At 44.8% G+C, this 12696-nt stretch overlaps 1 protein-coding gene across 4 annotated transcripts in view; it reads right to left on the bottom strand.

Moving 5' to 3' along the window:
• DSE (dermatan sulfate epimerase) overlaps positions 1 to 3954 on the bottom strand; it is a 36450-nt gene extending 32496 nt beyond the window's left edge. The window contains exons 1-2 of one of the 4 annotated variants that reach the window (XM_054820367.1): positions 3714 to 3954; positions 2811 to 2880 (exon numbers count right to left, since the gene is read on the bottom strand). The gene's annotated coding sequence lies outside the window, so the exon portion shown is untranslated. Of the gene's footprint in view, positions 1 to 2810; positions 2881 to 3244; positions 3332 to 3536; positions 3616 to 3713 lie in introns of those variants that run through there. The other 3 variants (XM_054820366.1, XM_054820368.1, XM_054820369.1) reach the window with 3 other exon arrangements.
• Positions 3955 to 12696: the final 8742 nt, after the last annotated feature.

The following is a 12696-nucleotide window of genomic DNA, read 5'->3' as shown; positions in this document are numbered from 1 at the left end:
TGACCATGTCCCAAGAGCAGATGAAAGCATGATGTCATCACCTGATGTCAGAAACTATTTCCAGCACTCTGCCCTTCATGTGAATCCCAAAATGACCAGACCCCTCTGGTCAGCTCTCCGTTACCAACACTGCACTTCTGCTAAACTTCTACTGACAAACCATTCATGAGAAAGGTCCCAGGTGACATCAGCTAAATTTCCTTTCTCCTGGCAGGCTTTAATCCCCTCCTCTGCTTTGTTCCCGTCCTGAGCAGATAACCGAGCCTGGCCAAAGTGCTGTGCACAAGGGTTTGGGGTTTTTGCTAATGCAGTTCTGTCACACCTCCCCTTATCCCAGCTGGGCTTAGCGGGGCTAACAGACATCGGTACAAAGCTTACCCATCTAAACAGAAAAGTAGCTCAAAGGAAGCTCTGTCCACCAAATATTGAGTCTATTTATAATAAATATGAGGCTACAGTCTTGAACACAAACTGGCACCATGGTTTAGCAGCTTTAGGGGACTACGCTACTGTAACTAAGCTCTTTTATCTACCTCAGCTGAATGGAGAGAGCAAAGAAGGTGTAAACAGCCAGGGCAAACTTGCCGCTGAGGTATCATATTTACCAGTTAAATAAACTTGCTAAGCAAAAGTCCTATTTTCTTTCACTCACCAGACACTTGGATTACTGAGTCTAAACCAGGGCTACGGAAAGTTGTTATTTTCTTTATTTTTTTTAGTGCCTTCAGAAAAAAACCAGGGAAAATGGGCTTTATTTCTTGCAAAATGTCCAGGAACAATAGCAGTAGTAACTAAATTTCTTTCTGCTCGTTGCTAGAATATGTTGTGGGTGCCAGATGTGCAAGTTTCCACACACAAGCCTAAGAATGTGAATTGGTTTTAGCTAAATGCAATCACTTCTGAGAGAAGGGACACTTCAGTTTTACAGACTCATTTACAGCCTCATTTAACCCTAGTTCTCACTGCTCAGACTGCTGGGTACTGATGGATGTGACCATTTCTCCACCAGCGTATAAACTCACTACGTTCATTCACAACCCAGCAGCTGCCTGGTGATGGGAATGACTTTCTACCACCACTGATCTAGGCTTTATTTGAACTCAGTTTTGAAAAAGCTTATGTGCTTGCTGTCATTGTACTTGAGGAAAAGAAATGGGACACACAGACCTTGTGAGCACAGTGTTTGTAAAGGCATGAGCCTTTAGAAAGTATCAAAACCAAGATGTCACTCTAAAACTAGCTTTCAGCTACTCCTTTTTACTTACAATTTTATGAAACCTATGAAAATCACATCTAACATTTAGCCAGGTAATTAAACATATTTTCCTCTCCATTGTGGTATGGACATTTACTAAATATCTAGTTAGATTAACTAATATACACTGTAACAAAAACTGAGCTCCCTTAGGCAACCAAAATCTACCAACTTTCACCACAGGCAGTCAATTTGTTCAGTTCATGGATTTCTTTCTTTGCAACCCATATTCTCTATGACCGAAGAACCGGTTTTAGAAGAGATTGTATATGAATATGCAGTGGAAAACCAGTATCAAGTGTCTTCTGAGGTCACTTTCCACCGTAGAGGATACAGATATGTTTATAAACTATTCTCATCTCTTGCTCTTCTATTAAATAACAGCACTCAGTTTTCTTAGTGGCAATTCAAAATTATGCATAGTGTCACAATGCTTCAAATAAAACAACAAAAGCAAACTCTTGCTTTGAATAATAAGAAAAGAAAATGACATTTTCTTTAAGTACCAGTAGTTCTGTCCCAGTAAAATATGCTGCGATTAGTATATTTTGGTTTCACATCCCAGTGAAGTTTGCAGATAGTCAAGAAAATGCCAATCCAGAACTGCTACTTTGTTGACTTCCACTAAAAATTTAGCTAATTTAGGTCACTGAAGAAACACATATAAGCAATGACACACAGTAAAAGAACTCATAGTTGAAATAATACTTAGCGCTTCTGTAGAAAAATGCACTCAAGGATCTCCAAGTAGTTATGAAACCAATTAATTAATTAAACTTCTCAACACCCCTGTGAAGCAAACAAGCACATTTATCTATTTTATGAGGAAGGAAACTGAGCCACGGAGAGGTGGAGTGACTTGCCCGAGGCTACCCAGCAAGAGTCTTTCAGAGTAATAAACAGCATCTGAATTATTGATTCCCACTGCCGCCCTGAAGCTGAATTGTTCCTTTTTTGAAATACTGCAATGAGTTATAATAATTGTTGGCATGATAAACATAATGTGGCAATATTTAGCTGAGATTTCCTTTGTCTTTGTTTAGATTATATTAAAACTTTAGTGTTATTTAAATTGCAATTGATCTTCTTAGGGTAACAAAAAATCTCCAAATAGTTGAGCAATATTTCATGTATTTCATTCACAATTGTATCTATTTCTTATACTGCCCTTGCTTATGCCCAAAAAAAGAAGCCACTCCAGCTTGAAAATGCAGAAAAATATCACAGCTTTATATTGTTTCAAGAGGGAATGACAGAAAAGCAGAGAGAATGGCTACTTTCATTCATACCAAACTGAATTTGAAGAGTTGGCATGAGACGCACCAAGTGAGGATGCATCCCTTCCGGGCAATACCAGCTAAAGCAATTGCAACTTGCCATCCTGGGGCTGAGGAGACTGAGCTTTGTGAGTTAGTAACTGTGGTCCCAGGTCACTTACAACTTTTCCACAACAACAACAACAAAAAAGAAGAGTGGCAGGAAGTTGCATCGGGCAAATCTCTCTTTTCCTGTCTCTCAGCTTCCCTAGGTGCAAGACAGGGATGCTGCCGCTTACCTTTCACACACGCATGTTTGGGAGGCTTAACTCGTTAGCAAAGGGCTCGGAGGCTCTTGCGGTAATGGTGCTACGGAAGAGCAGGAAGCTGTTACACACGGCGCCCAGAGGTAGAGCTTTAAACAGAAAGAGCTATGCCCCCCACCCCACCCCCCGCCTCGGACACGCGGGGCCCATCCTGCGAGCTGCCCAGCACCTCCGGAAGGGTGCGGGTGTCCAACCGCCGGTGCCCTGACAGCACGCCCGCACCGCCACGCCGCGCCGACCCGCCGTCCGCTCCGCCGGGGACAGCCCGGAAAAGCCCGTGCCTGGAGGCTGCTCCCCGCGGGACGCCGCCGGCCACCACCCCGCGCCCACCCCGCTCCCGCACCGGATCGACCCGGCCCCCGCTCCCCGGCCCCCGCCGGGCGCTGCCGCGGGGCGCCCGCCGACACCTGGTGCCCGCTAACGCGGCGGGCCGCCACCAGCGCCTTGGCGATGGGGACACATGTGGCGGGGCGGGGGGAGCGCTGGGTCCGACCTCCCCTCCCCAAATCCACCGGTAACCGGCGCCCCCGGCCCCGCGCGGGCGCAGGGGCGCTCCCGGGGCCCGTCCTGCCGCCAGCCTCCCCGAGCCCGCCGCGGACAGGAGGAGCGGGGGCGGGCGCCCGGCGGAGCGGAGGGTTGGGACGGGATGGAGAGGACGGAGCGGAGCGGAGCGCTGCCCCGCACCGCACGGGCACTCACCGCCGGCGGCCCCTGCCTGGCGCGGCTCGGCGCGGACACACTGCTCGGCAGCCAGAAAGTTTCTCCTCCGCAGCCCCGGGGGAGCGAGCGGGGGGGGGGGGGGGCGTTTTTCAACTGAGGAAGAAAGTGACTCCCCCCTCCCGCTCCACCTCCCGCCTCCCCGGCCTCCTTCCTTACCTCTCCCCGGTCCTCCTCCTCCTCTTTCTCCTCTTCCTCCTCCTCCTCCTCCCCCGGCCCCGCCGGCCCCTCACGCCATGGCGGCGGGCAGTGCCGCGGCCCCACTCCACTCGCCGGGGGAACCGCCCGGCCGGGCGCGGAGCAGAGCGGAGCGGCGGGGGAGCCCGCCCGGCCCTCACGGTCCCGCCGCCGCGGCTCGCTGCCGGGCACACGGGCTGCGCAGCCTCCCGATCCGGCCCGGGCGCTCCTTCGGTTCTGCGTGTGCTTATTTAGTTACTTATTCCTGGCGTACACACGGATTTTTCTCCCTCCCCCGCCCGCTCCTCCCCGGCTCGTACTTGACGGAAATACCCTAATTCTCCCTTTTAGCGGGAGGACTCGTTTCTCTGCAGGGAATGTGTTGGCCCTTTGATTTTCTGCAGCTAGAACGTATGGCACCGGCACCACGGTTCGGGCAAGGGGAGCTGTGGTGGTTAAAGCGTCCAGGGTGACCCATTCGTATGCAATATCCACCTCTGGTGCTGTCACCATGCTGTGTGAGCGTAATAGGAGCTCCCATCCAAAAAAAAAAGTTCCCTCAAGTCAGCAAAGAAACAAAAAGCCAATTTGTCAATCTGCTTTTTGAAGTATGGTGTGACTCCTTACATGAAATGTTTCACCTGTAAAACAAAAACGTGAAATATCATGACCATTCAGGCCAATCACCCTGACAATTTTTTGCAGCCACTCTACCGAAGAGACTTAGGAAAGTAATATAAAAGAGCATAAAATAAAGGGCCCTTAGGAACAGTTACCTTTGCTTTCTTTCTTAGTCACTATAACCAGGAAAAAGTATGAAGTGAAGAATTTCAAATGTTTGTTGGCTCCCAGAAGCTGAGCATGTTTTATCATCTTCAGACCTCTCTACTGGAGCAAAAATAAAGACATTTACATGTCATACATCAGGATGGTGTCCAACTACCTGAAGTTTACATTTCACAAAGCTTATTCTTCATTTTCATAAAGTGTTTACTGATGCTACTGGATCAATTAGTGGGCTCTAAGTGCTCCTGCCTTTAAAACATAAAAACTGTGTTTTCTGAGGATGATTTTAAACAAGCTCTTTGTGGTTTATAGTGTGATTTCCTGCTGTTCTATCAAGATTAATAAACTTGTGGAAACCAGGCGAGACTAGAAACTATACATTCCCCTTCACTCCTTCACTCCTGTTGTATTTCCCAGTGATGTGTATTGACAGTCTCAGCATAATGAATTGGGATGCACAAGCAGTTGCTGCAAACTCTGAGAGCAAAGCCAGAGCTTGGAATGAAACATTGGTTTTTTTACCAGTAATGACATGCCTAAAAGCACTAAGTGCTTCAGTTTCAGTCATGCAAACACTAGATTAATCATTAGAAGATATGTTTCTAACCACCTGTTGGAATGGTATCCTATACTGCATTGATAGTAGAGTTGTAAAATATGAATGTTGTGACACGAATGAACATGAGAAGAGCTACAGCCTCCCCTGGTCAGACCAGATATGGCTAAGAGGACAATTCTACTGGAATTATTAAAATAGTCAGGATACCTAAAGTGATGAGAAGGGAGGTGTCTAAGTACCAGTCGTGTTCTGCATCATTAGGTATTTAAATATATTAAGTGTCTGACTCTAAGTAAAATGGAATTAGACCTTACAATTCTGAACAGTTTAATGCCCGAACGGTTTTTGAAATCCTGACCTTTGTGGTTGTATCTATGTATATTTTAGACAAACTGCACTGTGCTGCCTTGTCATGACTGAATATCTGGGCAAAGCACACTGTGGCTCCCCTATAGCCTGTGCTCTCCGTTTCTGTCTCACAGAGGATGAGCTGGGCTATGCTCGGGTCTTGCTCTGGTGTGCAGTTAGGCTGGGATGGAGATACATATGCAGAGTGGAGAACCACAAATCCTCTCTGCCTTGTGTCCCCTCGTGTAAAATGAGGCTCATTTTACCACCCAATAACTCACAGGGTGCTTGTCAGGCTAAATAAAAAAAAAAATATTATAGGAAGATTCAGAGATATCTAAGAGAGGCAAGATCTGTCCACTCTAGATTAACTTGAGCATTGCTACTAACGATTTTGAAATGAGGATGATCCCAGGTTTAGCAAGCATCATATATATGGAAAGACTGAAAAAATTAGCCTAAGGTTGAGAAGATTGGAGGAGGATCTGATAACAGACTTCAGCTACGTAAAAGCTGCTGAAAAGAAGATAATAATCTCTTATCCACATCCTCTGAGAACAGCATGTAAGTTGCAGTAAGAGAAATTTAGGCTAAATAGGAAAAAAAAGTATCTTTAAGGGTAAATAAAATAGGAGCGAATGCTACCTCTGTCCCTGAAGGCTTTTTAAGTACAAGTTGGACATATATTTGAAAAGAACAGTTCAGGTCCAGAAAGTCTGATGGATCTTGCCTTAGAGCAAGATGAGCTCTAAGATCTTGCCTTAGACCAGATGACCTGTCAAAGTCCTTCTCAGTCCTCTTTTGTACGTTTATGTCCAAAATACTACTTGCATAGGCAAGGTTATGGCTCCTCTTTCATCTCCTATGCCCTTCACCTCTTTAGCTATGAATATAACCTCCTTTGCTAAGGCTGAGCTTCTTTCTGTGATTTGCCAGCCTTGCTGCATGCCAGTGAATTTGTTGCTGATGACAGCAAGAAGAAAACAATTAAGCAATAAAACAATGTCAGTCTTGAGCAGAAATTCTGTGTGGGATCCATCTAGCCTCTGAACGTGTCATGCACTTTAGTTCTATACTTGCTGATAACTACCGCTGATCTAGTCAAGTTAGATTCTATAACCGCAGAGAAAACAAAATACTTTCAGGCCCAAATTCATCTGACCTGTTTTAAACATTGTCTTTAGGATATGACGAATCAAATCCTCAAGCTACCTATTCTTGCCACCAACTATAAAGTTTGTTTCAATGACTGACTCCGTAACACACCATCATACAATTTCCACACCCTTGGTTCTTCTACCCCTGAAATCTCTCACTCCCTTTCTGTTCCCAAGTAGCAGAACCCTACTTTATTTGTTCCTTTCTTCTTTTTTTATTGGAAAGATCCCACTGAGATTAATAATTGGTGTAGCTATCATTCCCTTAAATTACATCATGCAACACCGAAACATACAGGAAAATGACCTTTCAGCTGGCATTGCTCCAGAATGGATTTAGGAGAGGAGCTAAATTTACCTTTTGGAGCTAAAGACCATTGACTTGGCTAGGTTGTGCAGAGCATGTTCCATGGAAATTATTTGAAAACTGTTCAGGTCAGAAACTGTTCTACTCATGCGTCACATGCTCTTTATTTTTCCTTGGCCTTTATGGCAAGCAATGTTACCAGGAACATGAAATGTCTGGTGTCTGTGTGACTGAGCCAAATGTACGTGGGAAATGTTGCCCTTTTCCAACAATGGCAATTTTTTTAGGTCGCACACACAGAAGTCACTGTCTTAGACACCAAAGTATACCGTGCACGTCTTGAAAATGTCTGCCACATCAGCAACACTGAGCAGCGAGAGCTCTTGGTTATGAGGTCTTGAGAACATCTGTCCTTTACTCCCCTTGTAGTAAATGATGTTTGAGAAGGGAAAACTTCCAAGAAGGCCCTGTGGTTATCTGGTTTGCAGGGAAGGGAAATGCCCTTTATTTTCCTGCTGCATTGATGAGCTGGATCATGCGGACATGAAGAGGGAGCAAGCCCCTGTTGCTCTGCTAGGGCTGTGGGAAAGGGAGGCAGCAGAGCTGCAGTGAGCCAGTGATGTAGGGCTCACCCTTTCTGGAGGACACACAAAGTGAATTGTCTGCTGATGCTTCATACATTTTAAAGCCTTTGGCTCTCACTTAGATGTGAAAATGGGGGGAAGTTTCCTTTTTCCTTCTTTATGACTGAAGATGTTAGCCTAAAGAGGGAAGCTGTATGTCACTCAGTCTGCTTCACATACACAGCCTTGGCCATTCTTTTCTTTCTTTCTGCCCAGCCTATGCAACAATATTTTTTCTCCTTTTATTTTTCCTCTCTGGGTTGTTTTTTTTTGTTTGTTTTTGCTTTTTTTTTTTTTTTTAAAAAGTACCTCCCTATCACTGAGGTGCTATTCTCTGTGTGATCTGTTTGGTCTCTAATTTCCATGTAAGAGGCACTTCTACTTTTATCATCAAGTGGCAAAACTCTTCAAAGAGAGAAAAATACAAAATTCTCTGGATTTTTTCACTAATTCTCCAGAACAATTGATTTTCTTTTGACCATGACCCTTGTGTTCCCTTCTTTTGTGTCCAGCTGTGATGATTTCTGATCTTAATGCTGTGAGCTGAAATCGGTAGGATGAGAGCATTATGCCAGTCTCTTCTTGTAGTTGAACTGCAGAATTGCAAGTCTGCGTACTTGCATAATGCTCACCCTGCCCTCCTTGATCTGGGCTGCTCTGCCCAACTCTTCCCCCTGGACTTTATTAGTGGTACATGAAGGCAGCTCTAATTTTCAAAACTTGTTCCAATTCCAGCCTCATATGGGGGAATGTTGGCTATCTCCTCTTTTCCAGCCAGGGTGTGGACCAGACAGTGTCCTAACTTTGTTGTTGTTCCTACAATGTCCTTCAAGTTTATGAGAGTGTTGCATGATTCATAGCATTTACTACTCGGGGATTTGGGGCTCTGGCTGACTGTGCAGGCAATGGGCAGAAATAGTCACAGCTCCAAAACTAGGTAACGAAAAGGAGTGGTCTGAAATCAGCCTTGGGAACCTGAAAGAGTGGGAAATCTGGAAATCTTGTCTAAGCTCGTTAGGACACCTTTCTGGCTGGGGCACATTTAGTGTGGTGCAAAGAAATTTCTTTGAAAGGAAGATCTAGCCAGTTGTTTCCTACAGGTCTATCAGGTGCCAGGTACATTTAGGGGACTGGAAGGATGCATTAGTGCAACAAATGCTTCTTCCCTCATTTGTCTGCCTCTATATCTGCAGATTGGAAATGCCTCTCTCTTCCTCACAGATGCAGTTTTCTATGTTGTGGTAGCCAAAGTATCAGTAGGGTAGCTGGAAGGGGAAAGCACTAGACCTGTTTCCTAAACAGCTCTTCTTTGTATGTAAATGGAAGATCTTTCTCTGCTTTACATTTCCTTTCTTTCCCTCTTTCTTGCTCTCACCATGTGTTCAGCCTGCTTTAGCCCGAGGCCAGCAGACAGAAAATCAGATGAGAAAACAATTCCTGCAGATTTCTTAGTAAATGGGAAGCATCAGCATCAGTAACCTCAGCAAGGAGAGGTAAAACAGTTGTGAGTGGAGACAGATTTATGGTCCTCAGACATGTCAGGAAGACAGCAGCCATAAAGCAGGTATATAGGTACTTAGAGCGAAATGCCAAAAAATACCTGGACCAATAAAAAAATTACATGTATCATCTGGTCCGTGCCTTTCAATAGTAGAATCCATTATGACAGCAGTAGGACAATACCGTTTTTATTGCTTTTACATTACTGTAGACATCAGCTGGGTTTAGGTTTATCTCCTTCTAGCAGCTGTCAGGCTGCCTAACTGTCCTGCTCTTTATCACTTAGCCTTCCTTTTCTCAGATGATGATCAGAACGGGTTGGAGTGTGCGTATGTGGAGGGGCACCCAGCAGCATGTGTTTTTTCATTCAGCTGAATTGGTTGTTACTTTATGTTCTCAAATGTATGACCTTTCTCAACATGTCAACTTCTGTCCTTCCATTTTCTGCGATGTTATAAACCGAGCAGTATCCCCTGGGGACTACAAACCATGAATGCTCATGCTGAGAGAAACCTTCTCAAGACGGATTTCATCAGTGCTCCCTTAGAGCTGACTGCCACAATCTCCCTCTCTGGATGCCAGATACATTGCAATAATGTTTTCCATTTGTAATACACTGTGGGTTTTTTAAGGCTAGAATCCACCTATTTTATGGAGTCACTTGATATGTAGAAAGCCAGGCAGATAACTAAACAACTGCTGGAATACATGAAAGTATTTACAACTTGCTTACTTTCCCCACCCCCAATTCTTGTGTTTCATACTCCTGTGTCTCTCTCTTCCTCCTTACACTAGAGATGTGCAAATGAAAAAGGTGTGTCTTAGGGACTATATTTGAACTTCTTGATGACTCTCCATTTCTCTTTGCAGTCGTCTCACTCTGATTTGCTGTATCCTAGTTGCAGCCAAGATCAAACACAAACACGGGCATTAGAAATTAATTTCCCCTTAAAGATAATGCTTACATATGCAGCACTAGAGGCTACCATAGTCATCAATTCTGCACACTTGATTCTGAAGCAACGGTGCCCACCACCTGGTTGGCTCTGGTTGTAGTCATACATACTCCCTAAAGACAGCTCCGTCTCTGCTCCCAGTTTTGGGAGCTTCATGAAGTGAAGTGGCTGCGATGGTTTCTCACCCCAGTGCAAATATTTAAAAGACGTTGTGACCATGTGTGAGAGAACTACGTATGCTCTCTGGCAGCGTGAGTGGGAAGCACGAGGGATTTTTAGCACAGTTCTGATTAAATCAGCTTAGCTGCAGTGGGGGCAGAAGTTAGACGCGGTGTTTCAGATGTTTGCCCTTCTGTCAGCTGTGGCATCTGGTCAGCTGCAAATCCTCTGCGGTCTTGCCATGCTTGCCAAAGAACTGCCGTGGGTACCCACCTCATCCTGAGAAAATTTCCCTTACACCTTTGTCCTAAATTCAAGAAAATGATCGGTCATGCTGGTGACAGCACTAGTCCATTGACCTGTAGATAGGAATCCCCAGTTTGCCCTGTAAAGATGCTGGCAAGCTTTTCAAGTTGGAAATGTCTGAGTCTGTTTAACTTCCTGGATTCCATCTTATTTTGGCCCTAATCCAGGCTCTGTTTTCAAGTTAAGCATTTCTATTTATAATGCTTACGGAAAAGCAGGATTTGTTTCTTGCACTGAAAGCACTTAGGAGAAAACCTCTATTTTTTATAGTTCTTTTTCCTCCTGTGACTCACCAAGGAGGTTCGATGTTCCACTTATTCAGAACTGCAGAAAATAAAATTACAGGCAACTGGATTTATAATGGGATTGAGCCTTTCCCCGGGGGCTTCTGGATCAGCTACGTGCCTGCTGGAAGGGCTGGTTCTTGGTCAGTTGTTAACAATAGATGTCTGTGGCTATGTCATTATAGCCGTTACACCATTATAGCTGGCACTCTCTGCAGAGATAAGGTTCCTTTAGCCGTGTACTTTCCCTCCTACATCTGATGCTATGCTTCAGCTGAAATACTATCTGCCTCCAAGCATGTGTACAGAAAGAGGCATATTTGGTTTTAAAAGTCAGTCGCTTAAATGTACCGGAAAACTTGTCTTGCTCCTTCCATGACGCTGAAGAGCAGCAGGCTGCCCCATGCCGTACCCCTTTGCCAGGGAAGTCAGAAGCAACATCTTCCTGTCAGATCCCTTGCTGTGTGGTGTAGTGTGTGAGACTTTTACCTTTTTGCACAGAAGAGACTTTATTTCTAAACCTGACTTTTGGAGAAACTCTTTCTACTGTAGGACATCAAGGTTGTGTAAAAAAGTGTGTTTACACTCAATGCATTTGTGTTGCCTGTGGTGGCAAAGGAAGGTTGACGTGGGAACTCAGACAGTGCCTTCTCACTGTCAGGATCTCCCTACTGATTTATATATTCTAACACTCTGTTGTCATTTGCCTTGGCATGATTTAATGCATTCTTGGCTCCAGGAGGAAAGACTGAAAGGTGAAACTACAGTATTTATTTGGTATGTGACTGGACAAGTCATGGCCAAACACCTCAAACAAGGCCACTGTGAGAAATGTAAAATCACATCTCCGCTGATGGTAAGAAAGATTATTACAAATTGTATATTGTCTTACATAGCTAGAAAATATGCATCTATAGGACAGAGAAGCACTCCAAGGCCAGGTTGGAAACCATTCGTTTTGCTAGGACAATAGGTGTTGGCCATACCCCACTCCTCTCTCAGGTGGGATTAGGACTCCTGGAAAGAAAAAAAATGAGGTTTCTACAGAATGACTGTTTCTCCGGAAAACACAAGCAAACAGTTTTGATTTAGAGCAATTTCACAATAAGCCAGCCTTTACTGAGAGTTACATGGTTTGCAATCTAGTTGTAGCCAGATCTGATCCAGAGTGTCCTAGGGCCAATGACCTGGAGATGGGCCAGAGTTTATATTTATTTTCCCTCAGACAAAGATCAGTGTTGTGTATCGCATGTGGTAGATGACTTTCTGCATCCCATTTTACAATACAGCAACTGATAAGTAATCGCCAACTTGTCAGTGAGGTGTTTTACATTTCTTCAACTTCTACAGTGTCTGTCAAAAAGATTGTGAGATCGGTGGTTACACAGTGTCTCAAGCCCTAAGACACTGGAGGTGGTCCAGCCACCTCGCCTGGAGCCCTAGAGCCCTTCTGCATCCCAAAAGATCTGCCCGTTGCACATCTGTATATGAACCCCCCTTTTCATGTTACCATGTTCACGTTTTATAGATTTTTTTCCCTAGGTAGGCTGTCATGCCAGGCTGGCCAACGGCTGGTTGCTACTTACACAAATTTAAACCAGTTTGGGGAGTGCTGGATGCTGGTGCCTATCATCAGGCAAATTTTCCTGTGAATTCCCTTAGGAATCGCTCCAGCATTGCTGCACTATCACACATCTGGGACTCGGACGAGCTGGAGAGCCCCAGCAGCCTGGGGAAGCACCAGCCTCAGAAAGGCCTGTGTCCTGCAGTGCCCCGTATCTACCACGGATAAGCTATCTGCATTTGTTTATTTAACTTTCACTCGCTGGGGATTAAGAAGCCTTTAGTTTCCAGGAACAAGCCCTGTTCAGGAAACATTTGCAGTGAGCTCTGCTTTGCATCAAAGTTGACTTCCCTATAGGTATTAAAGGTATTAATTTATTAAAGGTATTAATTTATACTAGGGTGGGGTTTTTTGAT

This window comes from Grus americana, chromosome 3 (assembly GCF_028858705.1).
Source record: "Grus americana isolate bGruAme1 chromosome 3, bGruAme1.mat, whole genome shotgun sequence".
NCBI classification, from domain to species: domain Eukaryota; kingdom Metazoa; phylum Chordata; class Aves; order Gruiformes; family Gruidae; genus Grus; species Grus americana.
This window is presented reverse-complemented; position numbering and strand designations above follow the sequence as displayed.